This window comes from Saccoglossus kowalevskii, chromosome 1, assembly GCF_978046115.1.
Source record: "Saccoglossus kowalevskii chromosome 1, keSacKowa6.1, whole genome shotgun sequence".
In the NCBI taxonomy this organism is placed as follows: Eukaryota; Metazoa; Hemichordata; class Enteropneusta; family Harrimaniidae; genus Saccoglossus; species Saccoglossus kowalevskii.
Genome location: NC_140641.1, coordinates 44,440,427 through 44,462,465, shown reverse-complemented (window position 1 = coordinate 44,462,465; position 22,039 = coordinate 44,440,427). Strand labels below are relative to the sequence as shown.

Here is a 22,039-nt window from a genome sequence, read left to right as displayed (position 1 = left end):
GTTAACTGATAACATAACTGATCTACACTATCTGACTTTATGTTAACTGGTAACATAGCTGATATGCACTATCTGACTTTATGTTAACTGGTAACATAACTGATCTACACTATCTGACTTCATGTTAACTGGTAACATAACTGGTCTACACTATCTGACTTTATGTTAACTGGTAACATAGCTGATATGCACTATCTGACTTTATGTTAACTGGTAACATAACTGATCTACACTATCTGACTTTATGTTAACTGGTAACATAGCTGATATGCACTATCTGACTTTATGTTAACTGGTAACATAACTGATCTACACTATCTGACTTTATGTTAACTGGTAACATAACTGATCTAAACTATCTGACTTCATGTTAACTGGTAACATAGCTGATATGCACTATGTGACTTTATGTTAACTGGTAACATAGCCGATATGCACTATCTGACTTCATGTTAACTGGTAACATAGCTGATATGCACTATCTGACTTTATGTTAACTGGTAACATAACTGATCTACACTATCTGACTTTATGTTAACTGGTAACATAACTGATATGCACAATCTGACTTTACGTTAACTGGTAACATAGCCGATATGCACTATCTGACTTTATGTTAACTGGTAACATAACTGATATGCACAATCTGACTTTACGTTAACTGGTAACATAGCTGATATACACTATCTGACTTTATGTTAACTGGTAATATAGCTGATAGACACTATCTGACTTTACGTTAACTGGTAACATAACTGATATACATTATCTGACTTTATGTTAACTGGTAACATATCTGATATGCACTATCTGACTTTATGTTAACTGGTAACATAGCCGATATGCACTATCTGACTTTATGTTAACTGGTAACATAGCCGATATGCACTATCTGACTTTATGTTAACTGGTAACATAGCCGATATGCACTATCTGACTTTATGTTAACTGGTAACATAGCTGATATGCACTATCTGACTTTATGTTAACTGGTAACATAGCTGATATGCACTATCTGACCTTATGTTAACTGCTAACATAACTGATATGCACTATCTGACTTTATGTTAACTGGTAACAAAGCCGATATGCACTATCTGACTTTATGTTAACTGGTAACATAGCCGATATGCACTATCTGACTTTATGTTAACTGGTAACATATCTGATCTACACTATCTAACTTTATGTTAACTGGTAACATAGCTGATATGCACTATCTGACTTTATGTTAACTGGTAACATAGCTGATGTGCACTATCTGACTTCATGTTAACTGGTAACATAACTGATCTACACTATCTGACTTTATGTTAACTGGTAACATAGCTGATATGCACTATCTGACTTTATGTTAACTGGTAACATAACTGATCTACACTATCTGACTTTATGTTAACTGGTAACATAGCTGATATGCACTATCTGACTTTATGTTAACTGGTAACATAACTGATCTACACTATCTGACTTCATGTTAACTGGTAACATAACTGATATGCACTATCTGACTTTATATTAACTGGTAACATAGCCGATATGCACTATCTGACTTTATGTTAACTGGTAACATAGCTGATATGCACTATCTGACTTTATGTTAACTGGTAACATAGCCGATATGCACTATCTGACTTTATGTTAACTGGTAACATAACTGATCTACACTATCTAACTTTATGTTAACTGGTAACATAGCTGATATGCACTATCTGACTTTATGTTAACTGGTAACATAGCTGATATGCACTATCTGACTTCATGTTAACTGATAACATAACTGATCTACACTATCTGACTTTATGTTAACTGGTAACATAACTGATATGCACTATCTGACTTTATGTTAACTGGTAACATAACTGATCTACACTATCTGACTTCATGTTAACTGGTAACATAACTGGTCTACACTATCTGACTTTATGTTAACTGGTAACATAGCTGATATGCACTATCTGACTTTATGTTAACTGGTAACATAACTGATCTACACTATCTGACTTTATGTTAACTGGTAACATAGCTGATATGCACTATCTGACTTTATGTTAACTGGTAACATAACTGATCTACACTATCTGACTTTATGTTAACTGGTAACATAACTGATCTAAACTATCTGACTTCATGTTAACTGGTAACATAGCTGATATGCACTATGTGACTTTATGTTAACTGGTAACATAGCCGATATGCACTATCTGACTTCATGTTAACTGGTAACATAGCTGATATGCACTATCTGACTTTATGTTAACTGGTAACATAACTGATCTACACTATCTGACTTTATGTTAACTGGTAACATAACTGATATGCACAATCTGACTTTACGTTAACTGGTAACATAGCCGATATGCACTATCTGACTTTATGTTAACTGGTAACATAACTGATATGCACAATCTGACTTTACGTTAACTGGTAACATAGCTGATATACACTATCTGACTTTATGTTAACTGGTAATATAGCTGATATACACTATCTGACTTTACGTTAACTGGTAACATAACTGATATACATTATCTGACTTTATGTTAACTGGTAACATAACTGATATACACTATCTGACTTTATGTTAACTGGTAACATATCTGATATGCACTATCTGACTTTATGTTAACTGGTAACATAGCCGATATGCACTATCTGACTTTATGTTAACTGGTAACATAGCCGATATGCACTATCTGACTTTATGTTAACTGGTAACATAGCCGATATGCACTATCTGACTTTATGTTAACTGGTAACATAGCCGATATGCACTATCTGACTTTATGTTAACTGGTAACATAACTGATCTACACTATCTGACTGTATGTTAACTGGTAACATAACTGATATGCACTATCTGACTTTATATTAACTGGTAACATAGCCGATATGCACTATCTGACTTTATGTTAACTGGTAACATAGCTGATATGCACTATCTGACTTTGTGTTAACTGGTAACATAGCTGATATGCACTATCTGACTTTATGTTAACTGCTAACATAACTGATATGCACTATCTGACTTTATGTTAACTGGTAACAAAGCCGATATGCACTATCTGACTTAATGTTAACTGGTAACATAGCCGATATGCACTATCTGACTTTATGTTAACTGGTAACATAACTGATATGCACTATCTGACTTTATGTTAACTGGTAACATAGCCGATATGCACTATCTGACTTTATGTTAACTGGTAACATAACTGATCTACACTATCTGACTTTATGTTAACTGGTAACATAACTGATCTACACTATCTGACTTCATGTTAACTGGTAACATAACTGATATGCTCTATCTGACTTTATGTTAACTGGTAACATAGCCGATATGCACTATCTGACTTTATGTTAACTGGTAACATAGCCGATATGCACTCTCTGACTTTATGTTAACTGGTAACATAACTGATCTACACTATCTGACTTTATGTTAACTGGTAACATAACTGATCTACACTATCTGACTTCATGTTAACTGGTAACATAACTGATATGCTCTATCTGACTTTATGTTAACTGGTAACATAGCCGATATGCACTATCTGACTTTTTGTTAACTGGTAACATAACTGATCTACACTATCTGACTTTATGTTAACTGGTAACATAACTGATCTACACTATCTGACTTCATGTTAACTGGTAACATAACTGATATGCACTATCTGACTTTATGTTAACTGGTAACATAACCGATATGCACTATCTGACTTTTTGTTAACTGGTAACATAACTGATATGCACAATCTGACTTTACGTTAACTGTTAACATAGCTGATATACACTATCTGACTTTATGTTAACTGGTAACATAGCTGATATACACTATCTGACTTTATGTTAACTGGTAACATAACTGATATACATTATCTGACTTTATGTTAACTGGTAACATAACTGATCTACACTATCTGACTTTATGTTAACTTGTAACATAACTGATATGCACTATCTGATTTTATGTTAACTGGTAACATAGCCGATATGCACTATCTGACTTTATGTTAACTGGTAACATAGCTGATATGCACTATCTGACTTTATGTTAACTGGTAACATAGCCGATATGCACTATCTGACTTTATGTTAACTGGTAACATAGCTGATATGCACTATCTGACTTTATGCTATCTGGTAACATAACTGATCTACACTATCTGACTTTATGTTAACTGGTAACATAGCCGATATGCACTATCTGACTTTATGTTAACTGGTAACATAGCTGATATGCACTATCTGACTTTATGTTAACTGGTAACATAGCTGATATGCACTATCTGACTTTATGTTAACTGGTAACATAGCCGATGTGCACTATCTGACTTTATGTTAACTGGTAACATAACTGATCTACACTATCTGACTTTATGTTAACTGGTAACATAACTGATACACATTATCTGACTTTATGTTAACTGGTAACATAGCTGATATGCACTATCTGACTTTATGTTAACTGGTAACATAGCCGATGTGCACTATCTGACTTTATGTTAACTGGTAACATAACTGATCTACACTATCTGACTTTATGTTAACTGGTAACATAACTGATATACATTATCTGACTTTATGTTAACTGGTAACATAGCAGATATGCACAATCTGACTTTATGTTAACTGGTAACATAGCTGATATGCACTATCTGACTTTATGTTAACTGGTAACATAGCTGATATACACTATCTGACTTTATGTTAACTGGTAACATAACTGATATACACTATCTGACATTACGTTAACTGGTAACATAACTGATATGCACTATCTGACTTTACGTTAACTGGTAACATAGCCGATATACATTATCTGACTTTATGTTAACTGGTAACATAACTGATATACATTATCTGACTTTATGTTAACTGGTAACATAACTGATATACATTATCTGACTTTATGTTAACTGTAACACAACTGATATGCACTATCTGACTTTACGTTAACTGGTAACATAGCTGATTTGCACTATCTGACGTCAACCAATATGAATTTATGAGATTGTTATCTATTCGTATTGCCCATTTCTATTAATCACGATATCCAAAGTAATGAGTAATGAAAGTAATGATTTAAATATTTGTGCTGACCATGCAGTACGATTCTGTTGCACAGACTACTTTACGTTTGCACCATAGATTGATGTTGGTGGCGCTAGAAATTTCAGGCAACGATGGCACTGTCTAATCATTGTACACCAATTGTCATTTTATATTAATATTCACTACACATCTCGATCCCGTCATTATTATGTAACCATATTTTGAATTTGATGTAGAAGTACAATAACCACAAACGTAGTGATAATTTATTCTATGTGAATCACGGTCGTCCAAGTGAAACTGAAAACGAGAGATAGTGACATAGATAAAGGCAATTCAGGAATAGCATCCTTTTCTAGTTTGTATTCCACCTTAATGGCTAACATTAAGTCCGTTGCGTCCCTGTGGAGTGTTCACATACATTTCAAAGAATATTACCCACGCAATTCCAAGTTAAATAAAGGTATTTATAAATATGTATGATGTTCATATTTACAGGTATATTTAAATGATAATGATTCAGCCCTGGTTTGTCAATGTCAAACAGTTACTACTTTGGGATATAAGAATGACGCTAATTTTCTTTGTTTGAGGCAACTAGAAGCGCACGTATGCGGTTGAAAACATAAACAACAGATTAGGACACAATTTGAAAAAATAGAAAAGTTCTAGAATAATCCGTGTTCACGTTCAAACGAATCAAATATGTCGTTAGGAGGAAACGTTCGGCTGCTATACAGGTACAATAAATCAATAACCAAGACATTTAGTAGCAGGTTTAATTTGTATATATACTTGATGATCTGAATTTGTATTGCCATGGTTACAAAGTGACATTCGTAAGCAAGACACGAATTGTGTTTGTGGCATTATTTTTCTATTATCTGTGCATGTTTACAGTGATGACAGACAGGCGTGTTGTTAATAAAGTGTAGCCTGCATGTTCACTATATAGTAATGTTCTATTTCTGGAACAGTTAAATGAGGTGAACATGCTTGAATATGTCCTTATCATTCTCTAGTATAATGAAGTTACCTTGGATAAGCTATCTTATTTTGAAGCTGTAGTTTATTGAACGTGAATACTAATAGGTTTATTAGTCATTAGATTATTTAAAAGGAATGCCGGTAAATACTCTGTACAACTAGCGTTACACTGCGTGCAAATAATATGTAATATATACTAGGAGTGTAAAACTACAATATGTATTGTGAACAACGTGTAGATTTTGTAATGTCACAAAGTTCAACTGTGATCACAAATAGACTACAACCTGCCTATTTCCTTAAGTGTCTCCCTTGAGGTCGATGAGTTTTAAGCGTCACCACGAAGGACATTGTTAAGCTAGCTATTCAGCATATCCGAACGTGAGGTGCATCTGGCGCAGGTGAGCACTTTATTAAAAATTAAAGTATTCTGCTCGCCGATCAATCAGCAAATCAAATTTGACTCAATAGTTCCCAGCGGATATACCACATGCAAAACACAAGTGGAATCACTGTCTATTTACTTTATAAGCATATGTCGCGCAATGTACAGTGTAGTAGTCGTCATGATTTTCTGTCAGAAGGGACCTATATAATGTATAGAACTATTAAAAGAATCATATCATGCAATTTAATCAAGGGAGAAAAGTTATGCAGGTTGTGTTAAGCTTCTGAATAGTCTCTGAATATATGAATATTATCGCATGTTCTCTGCTTATATAGCAAAACTGAAAGTTATGAGAAGGTAATATGAAATCGAAATCACTATACGACTAGACATTGATTGAAGTATTTCAGCGCCAATGAGTTGTGTGGAAAAGCCATAAATTACAATATATCTCAAGGGATGACATAATGTATTTAGTTGACGGGAAGCGTAATCAACTGCAAACATTAGTGAAATTGTTTGCACACCTAAGGGGTCTTGTACAATTTAGTTAGCGCTATAGACGCTTGAATTACCTCTGTTCATGCGTTAGCTTTTACATTTTCTGAATGAAATGAAAGTCATATTATAACTAATACTCAAATAATCCCATGAAATATGACAGAGATACTTGAAAAACATTAGCACGAGACCAAATAGAATTTGAGAGAGATTGGAACTTGAATGCTTGATAAAATGATAATACAGTGATCAGAAATATGTATCTATAAAAAGACTCGACTAATGTGTGGACGGTACTACACGCCATTTATATGTATTCTGCATTCAAGAAGTATTTCTCGCTTTTAGGTGTCAATAGTTATACGAAAAAAACGATGAGAGGTTCTCATAGTGTTCTAATGTGTTTTATTCATTACTATAAGATACGCTGTTCTCTATATACTAACTATGTAGAATAATTTGAATCTAGACTGTGTTGCAAAGTATTATGAGTGACTCTCGAAATGTGATTATATTTAATGCAACAATAAACATGATATGCCGGGGTGTGTGCCCGTGTATTCTTTTGCGTTATGAGTTACAATTACTTGCTCGAAAATGAGACAACTAGGGTATGAACTTATAAGGAGACTGGACAGTTGTAACAACTAAGGTATGAACCTGTACGGGGACTGGACAGTTGAGCAATATTTGATTCGACCCTAGTGCCACTACTACTACGCAGTAAATAGTGTATGCTGTACAGCCAACGCTTTATTGCTTTGCTTGACAGTGATGAAATAGTATCCACTTACGTAAAAATTGTGCCACCCAACAACCAAAAAAACAAAATTTCTGAAGGGAATCTAAGTAAACAGGGTAAGATTGTCCTTATATAACTGTTCTTATTCCTGATACATGGCAAGGTAATATCTGAAGTCTGTCAATCAAAGTAAATTATATCATAGGGAAAAAAACAATATAATTTATAGGCTTGTTTAAACCATACACATCAGCGTTTATCTACTGTAATTACAACACTTAGTTTATGATATGTATGCAAATACACGTAGAGGTGGGTTCAGCTGTCTAGAGTAAAAATCAATACTTACTTCTACTTTCCTGTATCAAGGCAACTATTAGATATACAAATGTATACGTTCTCACGTTTAGAATATCATCTCGTATTAAAATATATACAACATATGAATTAGATTTGAATCTCACAACTGTCTTTGCAGACAGTATAAAGTATGTACCGAGCACGTCATACCAAAATATATTTCAAATATATGTTATTGAACCATTCGTTGATTTATCCAAATTAGGCGATTTATGGGTGACATGATTATGACGTATAATTTTAAATTCCATATCACTTTCTGTACTGTATGTTCTAAGTGTAGCTCCTGTTGCTTCCATGTGATACTTTGTTCGTCTAACACTTCTGTATCTACCACAAGATAATATTATCTTGAATGCTTTTCTGAACTCTCTGTTAAAAGCGCCATAAAGCACCGGATTGACAGTACTGTTAACGTAACCCATCCACAGTACAACCTGATACACTGTCATATGGATTATACAGTTGCAAACTGGTTCAAATGTAAATAAGGTGAAATAGGGTACCCAACATATTATAAATGCTCCCATTACAAGTGCCAGAATTTTAGTGGCTTTGTGTTCATCCACAAATGGCTTAGATCTAGAATGAAGATTAATTTTTCTGGCCTGTTTTTTTGCGATCAACAGTATCCTGATGTAGACGCAAGTCATTATGGTCAATGGCAAGTAGAATAAGAGAATGCCATCTAGAAAGCTGTAAATAGGATTGGCTGTGAGCCCACAATGTCTAGGGTCATTGTAATTCTGAACATTAAAGTCAGGAGAATTCCATCCTAGGTGTATTGGAAGAAATGATACCAGCAACGAAATGCACCAAACAGCTGCGATGGCCATTAGTGCTCTTCTTCTCGACATTTTCATTGGATATTCCATAGGGTTGGTTATAGCAATATATCTATCAATACTCACAACGAATAGGTTCAATATTGACGCTGTGCAAAAAAGAACATCAAAAGACTGATATATGTTGCAGAGTATCGGTCCAAATATCCATTCTCTACGAACCTCGTTGAAAGCACTGAACGGAAGAACTAATATGCCAAGCTGCAGATCCGCGAGTGCCAGAGATACAACAAAGTAATTGGTGACAGTGCGAAGTCTACGGTTGACAACTGGTGCAAGGCAAACCATAGCATTGCCAAACACAGTAAAAAAAATTATAAAGCCCAGCATAGTACCGATTAGAACTAAAACTTCAGGTGGTCGTGATTCTTCTAATGGCTCGAGTGTGGTGTTCACATTGTTATAAAATGAAGAAAAGGACGATAATTGGTAGGTGTAATTAAAAAACGACACAGGAAAAGATATAATGCGTGGATGGTACGACACGGCAAAAAGACAAGTTTCTGATACATTAAGCGGGATTGTGAAATTGTCGTCGCTCTTCACTATGCAGTTCATTTTTGTAATCATAACACACATACAACAACGGCTCTATTTCTACAAGACCACGAGTAAATATGTCACCGAAATAAGTGAACAAACACCTTTCTTAGACAGACCACGGCAGTAGACTGTGATGAGCGTCGGTTTGGCACACATTCAAGTTGATCAACTACCAAAACAGCGCAAACACATGGTAACCATCATACAATATAGACAATAAATGACGAGGATTTTCTATGACATCACAATTATATGTATTTCCTTGAAGCGCCTTGAAGTCTCCAAATTAATTAGACAGTGGATGTAATTTATATTTGTTAGCAATGCATTGCTGTTAGTCTATGCCGTTTTTGATTGTAGTAGCACTCACAGTACAACTGAGGTGGAAACCACCTCCTTATCGCAAACACTGTTGTCAAACATGAGCTATGAATATAAACTTAACATAATGTCAGTGATATTTCATTAGGTTTCTTTGCTATCGACAAGCCCAATGTACAGAAGGAAATACATGTGATTAGTAAGTTATGGTATATTCAGCCAACCTCAGAACGCAGTCTGTAGGCCAAGCAGTAACCTTCAAGCCATGGTTATTTCGTGGAATCACAGAGCGTAATATGCCGTGCGGTGCAGTTACCGTCAAGTTATGGTTTCGCCAAATCACAAATTCTCTCTAGCGCGTGGTTACCGTAAAGTTATGGCCTTTTTGTCGATTCACAGTGCGAATTTACCATGCCATGCTATTACCGTCAAGTTACAGCCGTTTCGTCGTATCACTGAGCGAAGTATGTCTATTCCGTGCGGTTACTGTCAAAATGGTCTTTCCGTAGAATCTCAGAACCTAGTTTAACGTGCCGTGCTCTTACTGCCGAGTTATAATCTTTTCGTCGAATCACACTACGCGTAGTTTGCTGTGCCACTGATTCTCTTGTGTATTCTTCTAAAACATCCACATCAGCGATGGAAATAATCAGGTGCGCACGTGGACATATTTTACACAGCAAATAATCAGGTCATTAGTATACTACCATTTGAAGAAAGCAAGTGGACAAAACCAAACCAATGCCATGAATGTAATCACCCTGACGATAGAGAAGGTCACAACACGAAGTGTAGCAATCGTCGGGATTTAATTAGTGAAAATGGACGATGCCTACGCACAGCACGCTAATCACATTACATATTCATTACCCACAAACTTCAAGTCCATCCACTATAGCTGCTGCTGTGAACACAAGCCTTGGTAATGTAGGCCCTATATCCTGTCTCCAGGCCTTGAGTAATACTTGTATGCCATCATTAGTAGATCAGTAAATCCTGCAAAAAATTGTATATATATACCAGGATTTACAAGTGCAAATTCGAAGGTGTCACATGTCATGAATTCAACTAAACGGTCTTAATATTACTTTGTCAAAATAATTGTATAATGTCTCAGCGAGCTAATCTCGTATATCGCATGCACATATGACCTATTGCTTAGGTTATTCGTTTATCCTTTATTCGTTTTCGGTAAATGAATAATCAAACAGTGGCTTTGCTAATGTGTACACCGCAAACAGCAAACTTATATTCATGAGGCATTGTAAAGGTCACATATGTATTCGTATGAAGATTATAGACGACAAATTATTTATATTGAGATTATAACCCTACATTAAAATAGTGAGATTATAAATAACACACTTTAATCTGCAGACATTTTTATGTAAGTTTATCCAGTTAGTGTGGGTTTTCATCTTCCCCAGGTACATAAAGTTTCGATATGTAAACATGTTTCATAAATACTAGGCAGAGACATTTAGTATTTGGACATGAAACATGTACATATTGTTTAGATATATAAACATGTTTCATAAATAATAGGAAGAGACATTTTATATTTGGACATGAAAACTTGTACATAATGTTTAGATATGTAAACATATCTCATAAATACTAGGCAGAGACATTTAGTATTTGAACATGAAAACATGTACATAATGTTTAGATATGTAAACATGTTTCATAAATACTAGGCTGAGACATTTAGTATTTGTACATGAAACATGTACATATTGTTTAGATATGTAAACATGTCTCATAAATACTAGGCAGAGACATTTAGTATTTGTACATGAAACATGTACAAAATGTTGAGATATGTAAACATGTTTCACACAAATCAGGCAGGTACACACAGGTATACAGTAGATATGTATACAACATGTTGCAAAAACCATCAGGCAGGAAGGTAATAACTTCACGTGCAACAATGCACTTATGTTTCACAGGTGCATATTTTTGGTTATGTAAACACGCTGCTTAAGGAGATTGAAAGGTGAAAACAAAACAAAGCATGCTCTTTGTTGTAGTGGTTAATATTATCTCGGTAATTTCAATGTGCTTTACGGTGAACGGTTGCCCGTCCAACTTTTGGCACTATCGTATTTCCACAAATATTGTTGAGTGAAGAGATTGTGTTTGTATCCTCCGAGAGAGCTACGCTGAAGGCAGTATGAACATTATCTGGGATTCTGTCACCAATTTCTCATTTGTGACATTATAATATAACATTGTAGATTACTTGTGCCTTCATACAGCAAAGACACACATTGCGTCGTGTTGCATTTCTGGACATGTCATTGATGTATCACGTTTCCAGCGATTCTTACACATTGAGTTAATATTCGTTCGTTTTGATCTATTGGGAATTTTAGTTGACATACTCTTAAAAATGTAAACAACATGGACACTGTTTTGATTTTTGGATGGCCACATTCTATATTTGTCCAAGTACTGCCACGCTCTAAGTAAGTAGATTACTAACTGCGGAATATGCCAGACAATGTCAATACCTAAGGGAGCTAGGAGATTATTTTATTTTAGAGGGATAACATCTTTCCCGATGCTACACTGATCGAGTTTATACATCAGGGACTAAATGTCTATCTGTGAATGAGTGATGTTCTCTGATATATTATCCTCGAACGAACATTTAGCTAAATTCACGATGCCTGTGGTTTCTGTAAAAAAAAATCCACAGGGAGTCCTAGTGATGGTATGCGTAAGATTCGTTCTCATAGCCATAGTCACTGTAGTATACTACATCACTATTTACAGTGTTCACTAAGAACAATCACATAGCCATAGTCACTGTAGTATACTGTATCACTATTTACAGTGTTCACTAAGAACAATCACATAGCCATAGTCATTGTTATATACTGTATCACTATTTACAGTGTTCACTAAGAACAATTACATAGCCATAGTCACTGTAGTATACTGTATCACTATTTATAGTGTTCACTAAGAACAATCACATAGCCATAGTCATTGTTATATACTGTATCACTATTTATAGTGTTCACTAAGAACAATTACATAGCCATAGTCACTGTAGTATACTGTATCACTATTTATAGTGTTCACTAAGAACAATCACATAGCCATAGTCACTGTAGTATACTGCATCACTATTTACAGTGTTCACTAAGAACAATCACATAGCCATAGTCACTGTAGTATACTGTATCACTATTTATAGTGCTCACTAAGAACAATCACACAGCCATAGTCAATGTAGTATACTGTATCACTATTTATAGTGTTCACTAAGAACAATTACATAGCCATAGTCACTGTTGTATACTGTATCTTTATTTATAGTGTTCACTAAGAACAATCACATAACCATAGTCACTGTAGTATACTGCATCACTATTTACAGTGTTCACTAAGAACAATCACATAGCCATAGTCACTGTAGTATACTGTATCACTATTTATAGTGCTCACTAAGAACAATCACACAGCCATAGTCAATGTAGTATACTGTATCACTATTTATAGTGTTCACTAAGAACAATTACATAGCCATAGTCACTGTTGTATACTGTATCTTTATTTATAGTGTTCACTAAGAACAATCACATAACCATAGTCACTGTAGTATACTGCATCACTATTTATAGTGTTCACTAAGAACAATCACATAACCATAGTCACTGTAGTATACTGTGTCACTATTTATAGTATTCACTAAGAACAATCACATAGCCATAGTCACTGTAGTATACTGTATCACTATTTATAGTGTTCACTAAGAACAATCACATAGCCATAGTCACTGTAGTATATTGTATCACTATTTATAGTGTTCACTAAGAACAATCACATAGCCATAGTCACTGTAGTATACTGCATCACTATTTATAGTGTTCACTAAGAACAATTACATAGCCATAGTCACTGTTGTATACTGCATCACTATTTATAGTGTTCACTAAGAACAATTACATAGCCATAGTCACTGTAGTATACTGTATCACTATTTATAGTGTTCACTAAGAACAATCACATAGCCATAGTCACTGTAGTATACTGCATCACTATTTATAATGTTCACTAAGAACAATTACATAGCCATAGCCATAGTCACTGTAGTATACTGTATCACTATTTATAGTGTTCACTAAGAACAATCACATAGCCATAGTCACTGTAGTATACTGCATCACTATTTATAGTGTTCACTAAGAACAATCACATAGCCATAGCCATAGTCACTGTAGTATACTGTATCACTATTTATAGTGTTCACTAAGAACAATCACATAGCCATAGTCACTGTAGTATACTGCATCACTATTTATAGTGTTCACTAAGAACAATTACATAGCCATAGTCACTGTTGTATACTGTATCACTATTTATAGTGTTCACTAAGAACAATCACATAGCCATAGTCACTGTAGTACACTGTATCACTATTTATAGTGTTCACTAAGAACAATCGCATAGCCATAGTCATTGTTATATACTGTATCACTACTTATAGTATTCACTAAGAACAATCACATAGCCATAGTCACTGTAGTATACTGCATCACTATTTATAGTGTTCACTAAGAACAATCACATAGCCATAGTCAATGTAGTATACTGTATCACTATTTATAGTATTCACTAAGAACAATCACAAAGCCATAGTCAATGTAGTATACTGCATCACTATTTATAGTGTTCACTAAGAACAATCACATAGCCATATTCACTGTAGTATACTGTGTCACTATTTATAGTGTTCTCTAAGAACAATCACATAGCCATAGTCACTGTAGTATACTGTGTCACTATTTATAGTGTTCTCTAAGAACAATCACATAGCCATAGTCACTGTAGTATACTGTATCACTATTTATAGTGTTCACTAAGAACAATCACATAGCCATAGTCAATGTAGTATACTGTATCACTATTTATAGTATTCACTAAGAACAATCACATAGCCATAGTCACTGTAGTATACTGTATCACTATTTATAGTGTTCATTAAGAACAATCACACAGCCATAGTCAATGTAGTATACTGTATCACTATTTATAGTATTCACTAAGAACGATCACATAGCCATAGTCATTGTTGTATACTGTATCACTATTTATAGTATTCACTAAGAACAATTACTTAGACATAGTCACTGTAGTATACTGTGTCACTATTTATAGTATTCACTAAGAACAATCACATAGCCATAGTCACTGTAGTATACTGTGTCACTATTTATAGTGTTCACTAAGAACAATCATATAGCCATAGTCAATGTAGTATACTGCATCACTATTTATAGTATTCACTAAGAACAATCACATAGCCATAGTCACTGTAGTATACTGTATCACTATTTATAGTGTTCACTAAGAACAATCACATAGCCATAGTCACTGTAGTATACTGCATCACTATTTATAGTGTTCACTAAGAACAATTACATAGCCATAGTCACTGTTGTATACTGCATCACTATTTATAGTGTTCACTAAGAACAATTACATAGCCATAGTCACTGTAATATACTGTATCACTATTTATAGTGTTCACTAAGAACAATCACATAGCCATAGTCACTGTAGTATACTGCATCACTATTTATAGTGTTCACTAAGAACAATCACATAGCCATAGTCACTGTAGTATACTGTATCACTATTTATAGTGTTCACTAAGAACAATCACATAGCCATAGTCACTGTAGTATACTGCATCACTATTTATAGTGTTCACTAAGAACAATTACATAGCCATAGTCACTGTTGTATACTGTATCACTATTTATATTGTTCACTAAGAACAATCACATAGCCATAGTCACTGTAGTATACTGTATCACTATTTATAGTGTTCACTAAGAACAATCACATAGCCATAGTCACTGTAGTATACTGCATCACTATTTATAGTGTTCACTAAGAACAATCACATAGCAATAGTCACTGTAGTATACTGTATCACTATTTATAGTGTTCACTAAGAACAATCACATAGCCATAGTCACTGTAGTATACTGCATCACTATTTATAGTGTTCACTAAGAACAATTACATAGCCATAGTCACTGTAGTATACTGTATCACTATTTATAGTGTTCACTAAGAACAATCACATAGCCATAGTCACTGTAGTATACTGCATCACTATTTACAGTGTTCACTAAGAACAATCACATAACCATAGTCACTGTAGTATACTGTATCACTATTTATAGTGTTCACTAAGAACAATTACATAGCCATAGTCAATGTTGTATACTGTGTCACTGTTTATAGTGTTCACTAAGAACGATCACACAGCCATAGTCATTGTTGTATACTGTATCATTATTTATAGTGTTCACTAAGAACAATCACATAACCATAGTCACTGTAGTATACTGTATCACTATTTATAGTGTTCACTAAGAACAATCACATAGCCATAGTCACTGTAGTATACTGCATCACTATTTATAGTGTTCACTAAGAACAATCACATAGCCATAGTCACTGTAGTATACTGTGTCACTATTTATAGTATTCACTAAGAACAATCACATAGCCATAGTCACTGTAGTATACTGCATCACTATTTATAGTGTTCACTAAGAACAATCACATAGCCATAGTCAATGTAGTATACTGCATCACTATTTATAGTGTTCACTAAGAACAATCACATAGCAATAGTCACTGTAGTATACTGTATCACTATTTATAGTGTTCACTAAGAACAATCACATAGCCATAGTCACTGTAGTATACTGCATCACTATTTATAGTGTTCACTAAGAACAATTACATAGCCATAGTCACTGTAGTATACTGTATCACTATTTACAGTGTTCATTAAGAACAATCACATAGCCATAGTCACTGTAGTATACTGCATCACTATTTACAGTGTTCACTAAGAACAATCACATAGCCATAGTCACTGTAGTATACTGTATCACTATTTATAGTGTTCACTAAGAACAATCACATAGCCATAGTCACTGTAGTATACTGCATCACTATTTATAGTGTTCACTAAGAACAATTACATAGCCATAGTCAATGTTGTATACTGTGTCACTGTTTATAGTGTTCACTAAGAAAGATCACACAGCCATAGTCATTGTTGTATACTGTATCATTATTTATAGTGTTCACTAAGAACAATCACATAACCATAGTCACTGTAGTATACTGCATCACTATTTATAGTGTTCACTAAGAACAATCACATAGCCATAGTCAATGTAGTATACTGTATCACTATTTATAGTATTCACTAAGAACAATCACAAAGCCATAGTCAATGTAGTATACTGCATCACTATTTATAATGTTTATTAAGAACAATCACATAGCCATTGTCACTGTAGTATACTGTATCACTATTTATAGTGTTCACTAAGAACAATCACATAGCCATAGTCTCTGTAGTATACTGTATCACTATTTATAGTGTTCACTAAGAACAATCACATAACCATAGTCACTGTAGTATACTGTATCACTATTTATAGTGTTCACTAAGAACAATCACATAGCCATAGTCACTGTGGTATACTGCATCACTATTTATAATGTTCACTAAGAACAATCACATAGCCATAGTCACTGTAGTATACTGTGTCACTATTTATAGTATTCACTAAGAACAATCACATAGCCATAGTCACTGTAGTATACTGCATCACTATTTATAGTTTTCACTAAGAACAATCACATAGCCATAGTCAATGTAGTATACTGTGTCACTATTTATAGTGTTCTCTAAGAACAATCACATAGCCATAGTCACTGTAGTATACTGTGTCACTATTTATAGTGTTCTCTAAGAACAATCACATAGCCATAGTCACTGTAGTATACTGTATCACTATTTATAGTATTCACTAAGAACAATCACATAGCCATAGTCAATGTAGTATACTGCATCACTATTTATAGTGTTTATTAAGAACAATCACATAGCCATAGTCATTGTTATATACTGCATCACTATTTATAGTGTTCACTAAGAACAATTACATAGCCATAGTCACTGTAGTATACTGTGTCACTGTTTATAGTGTTCACTAAGAACGATCACATAGCCATAGTCACTGGTGTATACTACATCACTATTTATAGTGTTCACTAAGAACAATCACATAGCCATAGTAACTGTAGTATACTGTGTCACTATTTATAGTATATATTAATGACAATCACATAGCCATAGTCATTGTTGTATACTGTATCACTATTTATAGTGTTCACTAAGAACAATCACATAGCCATAGTCACTGTAGTATACTGCATCACTATTTATAGTGTTCACTAAGAACAATCACATAGCCATAGTCAATGTAGTATACTGTGTCACTATTTATAGTGTTCTCTAAGAACAATCACATAGCCATAGTCACTGTAGTATACTGTGTCACTATTTATAGTGTTCTCTAAGAACAATCACATAGCCATAGTCACTGTAGTATACTGTATCACTATTTATAGTATTCACTAAGAACAATCACATAGCCATAGTCAATGTAGTATACTGCATCACTATTTATAGTGTTTATTAAGAACAATCACATAGCCATAGTCATTGTTATATACTGTATCACTATTTATAGTGTTCACTAAGAACAATTACATAGCCATAGTCACTGTAGTATACTGTGTCACTGTTTATAGTGTTCACTAAGAACGATCACATAGCCATAGTCACTGGTGTATACTACATCACTATTTATAGTGTTCACTAAGAACAATCACATAGCCATAGTAACTGTAGTATACTGTGTCGCTATTTATAGTATATATTAATGACAATCACATAGCCATAGTCATTGTTGTATACTGTATCACTATTTATAGTGTTCACTAAGAACAATCACATAGCCATAGTCACTGTTGTATACTGTGTCACTATTTGTAGTAATTATTAAGAACAATCACATAGCAATAGTCACTGTTGTACACTGTGTCACTAATTATAGTGTTCACTAAGATCAATTACATAGCCATTGTCATTGTTGTATACTGTATCACTATTTATAGTGTTCACTACGAACAATCACATAGCCATGGTCACTGTAGTATACTGTGTCACTATTTATAGTGTTCACTAAGAACAATCACATAGCCATAGTCACTGTAGTACACTGTGTCACTATTTATAGTGTTTATTAAGAACAATCACATAGCCATAGTTACTGTAGCATACTGTATCTCTATTTATAGTGTTCACTAAGAACAATTACATAGCCATAGTCACTGTAGTATAATATATCACTATTTATAGTGTTCACTATGAACATTCACATGGCCATAGTAACTGTAGCATACTGTACCACTATTTATAGTGTTCACTAAGAACAATCACATAACCATAGTCACTGTAGCATACTGTATCACTATTTATAGTGTTCACTAAGAACAATCACATAGCCATAGTCACTGTAGTATACTGTATCACTATTTATAGTGTTCACTAATAACAATCACATAGCCATAGTCACTGTTGTATACTCTATCACTATTTAGTGTTCACTAAGAACAATCAGTTAGCCATAGTCACTGTAGTACACTGTGTCACTATTTATAGTGTTTATTAAGAACAATCACATAGCCATAGTTACTGTAGCATACTGTATCTCTATTTATTGTGTTCACTAAGAACAATTACATAGCCATAGTCACTGTAGTATACTATATCACTATTTATAGTGTTCACTAAGAACAATCACATAGCCATAGTCTCTGTAGTATACTGTATCACTATTTATAGTGTTCACTAAGAACAATCACATAACCATAGTCACTGTAGTATACTGTATCACTATTTATAGTGTTCACTAAGAACAATCACATAGCCATAGTCACTGTGGTATACTGCATCACTATTTATAATGTTCACTAAGAACAATCACATAGCCATAGTCACTGTAGTATACTGTGTCACTATTTATAGTATTCACTAAGAACAATCACATAGCCATAGTCACTGTAGTATACTGCATCACTATTTATAGTTTTCACTAAGAACAATCACATAGCCATAGTCAATGTAGTATACTGTGTCACTATTTATAGTGTTCTCTAAGAACAATCACATAGCCATAGTCACTGTAGTATACTGTGTCACTATTTATAGTGTTCTCTAAGAACAATCACATAGCCATAGTCACTGTAGTATACTGTATCACTATTTATAGTATTCACTAAGAACAATCACATAGCCATAGTCAATGTAGTATACTGCATCACTATTTATAGTGTTTATTAAGAACAATCACATAGCCATAGTCATTGTTATATACTGCATCACTATTTATAGTGTTCACTAAGAACAATTACATAGCCATAGTCACTGTAGTATACTGTGTCACTGTTTATAGTGTTCACTAAGAACGATCACATAGCCATAGTCACTGGTGTATACTACATCACTATTTATAGTGTTCACTAAGAACAATCACATAGCCATAGTAACTGTAGTATACTGTGTCGCTATTTATAGTATATATTAATGACAATCACATAGCCATAGTCATTGTTGTATACTGTATCACTATTTATAGTGTTCACTAAGAACAATCACATAGCCATAGTCACTGTAGTATGCTGCATCACTATTTATAGTGTTCACTAAGAACAATCACATAGCCATAGTCAATGTAGTATACTGTGTCACTATTTATAGTGTTCTCTAAGAACAATCACATAGCCATAGTCACTGTAGTATACTGTGTCACTATTTATAGTGTTCTCTAAGAACAATCACATAGCCATAGTCACTGTAGTATACTGTATCACTATTTATAGTATTCACTAAGAACAATCACATAGCCATAGTCAATGTAGTATACTGCATCACTATTTATAGTGTTTATTAAGAACAATCACATAGCCATAGTCATTGTTATATACTGTATCACTATTTATAGTGTTCACTAAGAACAATTACATAGCCATAGTCACTGTAGTATACTGTGTCACTGTTTATAGTGTTCACTAAGAACGATCACATAGCCATAGTCACTGGTGTATACTACATCACTATTTATAGTGTTCACTAAGAACAATCACATAGCCATAGAAACTGTAGTATACTGTGTCGCTATTTATAGTATATATTAATGACAATCACATAGCCATAGTCATTGTTGTATACTGTATCACTATTTATAGTGTTCACTAAGAACAATCACATAGCCATAGTCACTGTTGTATACTGTGTCACTATTTGTAGTAATTATTAAGAACAATCACATAGCAATAGTCACTGTTGTACACTGTGTCACTAATTATAGTGTTCACTAAGATCAATTACATAGCCATTGTCATTGTTGTATACTGTATCACTATTTATAGTGTTCACTAAGAACAATCACATAGCCATGGTCACTGTAGTATACTGTGTCACTATTTATAGTGTTCACTAAGAACAATCACATAGCCATAGTCACTGTAGTACACTGTGTCACTATTTATAGTGTTTATTAAGAACAATCACATAGCCATAGTTACTGTAGCATACTGTATCTCTATTTATAGTGTTCACTAAGAACAATTACATAGCCATAGTCACTGTAGTATAATATATCACTATTTATAGTGTTCACTATGAACATTCACATGGCCATAGTAACTGTAGCATACTGTACCACTATTTATAGTGTTCACTAAGAACAATCACATAACCATAGTCACTGTAGCATACTGTATCACTATTTATAGTGTTCACTAAGAACAATCACATAGCCATAGTCACTGTAGTATACTGTATCACTATTTATAGTGTTCACTAATAACAATCACATAGCCATAGTCACTGTTGTATACTCTATCACTATTTAGTGTTCACTAAGAACAATCAGTTAGCCATAGTCACTGTAGTACACTGTGTCACTATTTATAGTGTTTATTAAGAACAATCACATAGCCATAGTTACTGTAGCATACTGTATCTCTATTTATAGTGATCACTAAGAACAATTACATAGCCATAGTCACTGTAGTATACTATATCACTATTTATAGTGTTCACTATGAACATTCACATAGCCATAGTTACTGTAGCATACTGTACCACTATTTATAGTGTTCACTAAGAACAATCACATAGCCATAGTCACTGTTGTATACTGTATCACTATTTATAGTGTTCACTAAGAACAATTACATAGCCATAGTCACTGTTGTATACTGTGTCACTATTTATTGTGTCCAATAAGAACAATCACATAGCCATAGTCATTGTTGTATACTGTAGCACTATTGATATTGTTCGTTAAGAACGATCACATAGCCATAGTCACTGTAGTATAGTGT

General features: G+C 33.9%; 1 pseudogene; it reads right to left on the bottom strand.

The window, feature by feature from the left end:
• Nucleotides 1–8,200: 8,200 nt before the first annotated feature.
• LOC100368027 (histamine H2 receptor pseudogene) lies at nucleotides 8,201–9,442 on the bottom strand (annotated as a pseudogene).
• Nucleotides 9,443–22,039: the final 12,597 nt, after the last annotated feature.